Source organism: Diabrotica virgifera, chromosome 4, assembly GCF_917563875.1.
Source record: "Diabrotica virgifera virgifera chromosome 4, PGI_DIABVI_V3a".
Lineage (NCBI taxonomy): Eukaryota > Metazoa > Arthropoda > Insecta > Coleoptera > Chrysomelidae > Diabrotica > Diabrotica virgifera.
The window spans coordinates 127,123,630-127,131,295 of record NC_065446.1 but is presented as its reverse complement, the minus strand read 5'-3'; positions in this window follow the sequence as shown (position 1 = coordinate 127,131,295).

The window sequence follows — 7,666 nt, the reverse complement described above, 5'->3', positions numbered from 1 at the left end:
ATAGGGAAAATTCCCTTTGTTGCACTGAAATTGTATTTTTTTTTTATAATTTACTGTTAATGTAAAACTTCACAGGTACCTATTGAATGGAATCATAATGTTTTAATAGTTTTAGATATTATAATCCAGTACCTAACGTAATCAGATGCTCTTATGTTAAACTTAAGGAAAAACTACTAATTTTGATAGGTACATAAATCTTTACTTAAATCTCTTTTTCACCATGGTTTACACGTTAGAAGGAATTTATAATAATGCACTACATGCATTATCCCCAATTCAAAATGATTATATACCTACTCAAAATCATTTAAAAAAGTAAATTGTATTCAACCCATTATTAATATACCTAGGATATTTGAATGATTTAGTCCCATATATAAACACAAGAAACAATCTACTTCTGCTTTAATTAATAGTAATGCTATTCTACTGCATATATTTAATTGCAATTATATTCTATGATTTTTGTAACTCTACAGGTATCTACCACATTTTTTGAAGAATATATTAAATAAATAGTCATTAAAAATCCAAACGTATTTTTTTTAAATATACATATATTTTCAATCATTAAAAACATTCCTATTTTCCGAGTTCATTTCAATGAGTGAAGTGAATGAATTTGAATGCAGCATTCTAGGTGACGTCACTCCCGCCATTAGATTCTCGACGCTGATTGGTGGAAAGTTACCATGCAACCTGTCTATTTATGAACCTTGAATACAAACGATGTAATAATGCCGTTATAATCCCTAACGCATCAATAATATTGATCATCACAGTAGAAAACTGTAATTCAACATGGTGGCTGTGCATGAGCTCGTCACATGATAAATGATAAAAAGTCCTGTAGAGGGACATACTAAATTATTAAATTAGCAATGATTAAATAAATTGATTGACATCATTAATTGGGATAAAAAATTATATGCCTAACCTCTCTATCTTCATTGTTGATCTAAATCTTAGAATATAAAATTTATTTTATATTGCTAGATCAAAATAGTAGGAAACTACTGTTTCAAAATGGCGGCTGCGCATGCGCTCAATTAAATTAGTAACGAATAGATTTATTCGAATGAATTCATTCGATAGTTAAATTCATTCATTTAGTAATTATTCGATAGTTCAAATCATTCGATAGTTCCCAACACTAATCCGCAAGGTTGAATTGTGGGTAATTTTTGGCGCCGGTCGATAGGCAACACATTTTACACTAGACCTGTATAGTAATTTGCATACATATTCCAAAGGCCTCATTTGCGAGTATATTCAGCACCAATTGATAGGCAACATATTATACATTAGACACTAGGAATTCTGGCGCTGGGTGAGTGATAATCCACAAAAACAACTAATCGATACCCAACAAAATAAAAAGTAAACAATTAGCTTTTTAACTACATAATTATTGATAAATAAATTCACAAATTAATATAATCCTTAAAAATGGCCAGTGGTGGAGGTGGAGCAATTAAGAAGACGGGACCGGCAAGAGTGGAGTATGAAAGCAGCAGCGAAGAGAACGGGAATAAGAGAAGTAGGGATGGGTACGATGCGGAAGATTTATTCAGAAAAAGCAAGGTAACGAGGAGAACACCGACTAAGAGTGATAACCAAAATGAACAGATGATACAAATGATGCAGACAATTATGTCAAGAAATGAAGATATGATGATTGAAATAAAAAACTTGCGCAGAGAGCAACAAGAAACCTTGGATTGCGTCAGACAGCTGGAGAAAAAGAATAAGGAGTTAGAAAAACGACTCAATGAAGCAAATGACAGAATAGAACGAATTGAGAAGGATAAAAGAAAAAAAGAACATAATAATTAAAGGATTAACTTTAGATAGCAATGATAACAGGTCTACTAAACAAAAACTAGAACAGTTTATTGAAGCAAATCTGCAACTAAAGGTTAAACTGAGGGAAGGAAATAAAATTGGTGATAAATCATTTCTGGCAGAAATGGAAAATATGACGGATAAAATCTCGGTATTAAGGAACAAAAGTAAACTTAGAAACATAACAGGACAAGGAGTATATATAGAGTCTGACATGACAAAAATGGAAAGAGAGATAGGGGAGAATGGGGGAATGGGAACCACTTAACTATATTCTTTAATAAAAAAACAAATTTTAAGTTATATAAAAAATCGGTCCTGGTTAAGAGCTAGTTTAAAATGTTAATTATCCTTCCCTATTATTATTGCGTCAATTTATTTAGTTATGTTAAAGTTATTATGGAATTACTAAAAATAGTGAATGGCTCCAATTGCCCCAATAGGTCGGGTAATAGGAACCACAATTTATTTTCAGTTTTATCTGTATTAAATTTCTAATTTTCATAACAAAAATAGTAATAAATTGTTTTCAACTCATTTTGTTTAAACAAAAGTCACAGAGATAATATTTAGCTGTGTCAACCCCCGAACAATCTGCACGTACCCATCGACCACAAGCTGTACAGCGATACGACAGTTCTGCCACTAAACGCCTAATGGTTCCCATTACCCGTTTTGTTTAGAAAATTTTAACCTATGAAAAAAATTACCAAAACCAAGTGATTAAAAAACAAATCACATGTAGTTATTCTCTAGGTAGTTAAGTTTAGTTTGCATAAAATAGTTTTGAGGAAAAACATATTGGGACCAACTTACCGTGAATTTTGTAAACCACGTGTATTATAACGATTACTGCAAAAAGTCTATTATGCTCACACAAGAATCAAACAACACTGAATAAACATCTGCAACGATGTCGCTGCTTCTCTGCATTGTTGGTAGCGTGTCGCCAGTGTCAGCAAGTATTTAAAAGCGCGTAATTTAAATAAAACTGGGTGGTTCTCATTACCCGATGGCTCCCATTCCCCCATTCTCCCCTACAGGCTATAATTAGGAAAATAGCGAAGGAGGAAAAAGATAAGGGTAATACAGCAAAAATAGGGTATATGAAGCTAAATATTATTTGAAATGGGATAAGGATAATGGTAAACTGACAGAAAGCACACAGAACAGCCAGAGAGGACTCCCAAAAAACTAAAAAGGAATGCAGAAACGACTCCAATAAGTATAACGACTAAAGCAACGGACAAGTACATGAGATTGCAAAATGATAATACGAAGTATAAACAAGATAACGAGGCAAAACAAAACCATAAGTCAGAAAAGCCAAGAGATCAAAAGTCTGACTCCGTAGAGAATGATGAAAAAGGTAAAGAAATGGGTAAAGAAAAAAGAAGAGTGGAAAAAGGGAAAAAAGAGAAAATAAGAATGGCAACATGGAATGTACGCGGCACCTATGAGGAAGGAGCCATGAAGGAATTAGTAAAAGAAGTAGGGAGATATAAATTGGATATTGTAGCGGTACAAGAAACAAAACAATTGAGGTCAGAAATATCGGAATTAGAAAATGTGGTTTTTTTCAAAAGTGGAGGAGCAGATAGGATGTTGGGAACAGGTTTTATTATAAGAAAAGGTCTAAAAGAATAGATTATGAGTTTTAATCCCATATCGGAGAGGATGTGTCATATACGACTAAAAGGGAAAAAAATAAATATAAGCATTTTAAATGTACACGCCCCTACCGAAGAAAAAGATGAAGAGATAAAAGACATATATTATGAAAAAATGGAGATTGAATATGAAAGGATACCGAAACATGACGTCCAAATTATAATGGGGGATGTAAATGCAAAAGTGGGGAAAGAGGCAATCTACAGAAATACAGTAGGAAAGCATAGCAAACACGACGAGTCAAATGACAACGGACAGAGACTGATAAGTTTTGCAATGGAAAAAAATATGGTGGTAAGAAGTACACAGCTACAGCGGAAAGAGATACATAAGGGTACGTGGACATCTCCGGACGGAACAACCTTTAACCAATTTGATCATGTAATGATAGAAAAACGACACGCGGAATTTATTACAAATGTCAGAAGTATGAGAGGAGCAGACTGCAGTTCAGACCATTTTTTAGTAAAAATTGAATGTAAAAGTGAAGTAGAAGAAAAAATAGTTGCAAAAAAGGATGCAAAAAGAACAAAATCATACGAAATAGCTGAACTGAAAAAAGAAACAACCAGGCAAAAGTATCAAGAAGAAATAGAAAAATTGTTTTTGGAAACAAAGAATGAAGCCACAGATGTAGAAGAAAGATGGGAACAAATAAAACACATTACAAAAGAAGTAAGCAGAAAATTGATACCCAGAATTAAAAAACAGACAAGAACTAAGGAGTGGTTTGATAGGGAGTGTGTAGAGCTGTCAGAAGAAAAGAAAAAGTTAAGAATACGTATGTTGACAACGACAACCCTAACGACAAAAACAGAGAAGAGTATAACTACGTACGAAAACAGTTAAAGAAAAGTTGCAGGAAGAAAAAGAGAAAATTCAATGAAAAAAAGTTGCAGGAGATAGAAGAAAAATTTAAAAACAATGAAATAAGATCATTTTACCAAGAGGTAAAAAAAGTAGAAAAAGGTTACCAAAGCAAAACAAGCTACATAAAGACCATAGAAGGAGAGCTAGTAAGTGAGCCGGGAAAAGTTATGAAAGAATGGAAAATGTATTTCGAAACGTAACTAAACAGTGATGATGAAGATCAGGGAGAGGACGAAGACAGAACAGAGGATGCAGATATAAGAATAGCCGAACCAACCAAAGACGAAGTGCAAAGAGTTGTAAGCAAATTGAAAAACAGTAAAAGTCAAGGTCCAAATGAAATAAGTGCAGAAATGCTGAAAGCAGGGGGAAGAAAACTACTGGAAAAGGTGTATGAACTGATAGAACTTACATGGAAAGAAGAAAAGATGCCTGAAGAGTGGGCCAGAGCCTGGATAATCCCATTACATAAAAAAGGGGATGCAACGATGTTGCAGAATTACAGGGGTATTGCTTTGCTGGACGTGTGCTATAAGATATTTGCTAGGATTGTTAGAGAAAGATTAGAGGTATAGGCAGAGAAACTAATAGGAGAATACCAAGCAGGCTTTAGAAACAATAGATCGACGACAGAGCAAATATTTAACATAAAAGAAATCCAAACAAGCTGCTACGAACATAAAATGGTTTTATATGCACTATTCATAGATTTTAAGCAGGCCTATGACAAAATTAATAGAAAAAAAATGTATGAAGCCCTACGGCAAATGGAAATACCAGAAAAACTAATCAAGTTAATAAGAATTGCCTTAAATATGCCATCTAACGAAATAGTGTGGAACAGTCACAAATCGGAAGAGTTTATAGTCAAAAAAGGACTTAGACAAGGTGACCCTCTATTAACTGTGTTATTTAACCTATTTTGGAAACAATTGTAAGGAACAGCAGAATAGAAACACAAGAAACGATCTACCGTAGCGAACATCAATGCATGGCCTACGCCGACGACCTTACACTGCTAGCAAAAACTAATACCGAATTAAAGAAAATCATGGGAAGATTAGTCAGAGAGGCAAAAAAATTCGGCCTAGAAATAAATGAAGAAAAGACGGAGTATATGGTGCTAGGCAACACAGAAAGAGAACCAGTAGATATGCTAAAGTTAACAGCGTTCGATGGAAAAGAATATAAATTTAAACGAGTAAATCACTTTACATATCTAGGTGCCATTATAGAAGAAAACGGACACGAGCAAAACGAACTAAAGCACAGGATAGCTAAAGGTAACCGAAAGGTCGGCAGTTTAAAAAAATTATTAAAGTCAAATTACGTATCAAGAAAGACGAAAATTAGAATATACCAAACTGTAATAAAAGCAACAGTCACCTACGGATGTGAAACATGGGTACTAAACAAAACAGAAGAAGAAATGATAGAGAGATGGGAACGCAAGGTACTGAGGACTATTTTCGGGGGAAATATACGGCAGATGGTTGGCAAAGAAGAACTAATCAGGAATTAAGGATGCTTTACAAGGAACCAACTATAACAAGATACACAAAGGCACAAAGAGTCAGGTGGGCAGGTCATGTCGAGAGGATGGATAGGTCAAGAATGCCAAAGAAGATACTATTAAGAAAACCAGTTGGGACAAGGAGACGAGGTAGACCAAGAAAAATATGGCACGAAAAGTTTCAAGAAGATATAGGATCGATGGAAATTACAGACTGGAAAGAGAAAGCGAAAAACAGGATACAGTGGAGAAACATAGTGCAGCAATTTTTACATAGACATTAAATCAAATTATATAATAAATATAAGACATTAGTATATATTGTCATTTGTATTATGTAAAATTGTTATTGTTAAGTTGTAAAGCCCTAGGCCTCCAAGGCCTGTAGAGCATGTTAAATAAAAAATTTTGACAGTCTTTGGTTAGATGTTTTCCAATGCATTTGACACATCTTAGTTCCCTTTTGCAGTAATTCTGTGTGTGCCCATATTCCTGGCAGCGCTTGCATTAGGGCAGCAATTTTGGTTTTCTGAAAGCCTCTATTTGTACTCTCATATTTAATATTTCATTAATGGCATAGATTTTTTTATATCTTCATCTTTATCAAAAGGTAAAGTAAAAAAGCGGAAGTGGCGTTTTATCTTTCCCGGTTAGTATTTGATTTACCTCCAGTGTATTGAAGCCTTTGTTCTTTAGGTCTTTTAAGATTTGTTCAACTTTGCATGACTGGTGTAAGTTTCTTGCAACTACCTTGACAGGTATTGACTGTTTGTTTTCAAATGAAAACCATTCCATTTTTGTATTGATTAAGACTTCAGTTAGACTCCTGTATGCATCTGAGTCAGTGACATTGATTTTCATATTCCCTCCAGCCAACATGGTTGCCTGGAATTGTATCTTGTTTTTATGTAGATAATCCGATAATTCGTCTTATTTTTGTACTTTATTAATTATAATTGGTGGAGGTTTTATATTAACCGGTTGAAGTTTGTTACTTTTGGTGTTCGTTTCAGGGGATTGTACCTGCGGCGAGTTGCTAGCTTTTCTTTTTTTTTTTAGTTTCTAACCCTAATCCATTCTGTCTCTCTACTTAGTTCTTCTTCATCTGCATGATATTCAGTTTGGTCTTTTTTAGTGTTCTCCTCAACTGGTTCTATTTTATTTTGAATTATCTCAACTTGTATTTGAAGCTGTTTAATAGTGACTTCTAATTTCTCTCTTAATTGTTTTTCACTCATCCAAGCATTATACAACGCCTGCTCATTTTGACTGCGGGCTTGATTTTGTTGAACTAGCAGCGCCTCGTTCGAGGTAGACTGCTGCATGTACCCATCCATTTGAATATTCTGATTATCATTATCAGTAGAACAAATAATGATTTAACCACTATTTATTAAATAAAAATTAACTACGTACTCAGTTTATCACTAATCACTTTCGATATTATTAATTACACGATAAAAAAACATCCTTCACTTCAACCGTTCGGAAAAGATGTCTTTTTAATTGTTTATTAATAGCTGTTAATTACAGAACTAAAAAACTGAGTGTAAACACGTCCGTTTTGTTTCGCTGCTCGATTGGAAGTGATAAATTAATGTAAATTTATGTTTTGATTGTATAGCTCTTTATTTTCTTTTATCTTCTTCTTTTAAAGGTGCCTATCTTATGGAGATGTTGGCGACCACATTGACCCATCTTATTTTATTTACAGCAGCTCGAAATAGATCAGTTGACGTTAGACCAGTCCACTTCCTAAGATTG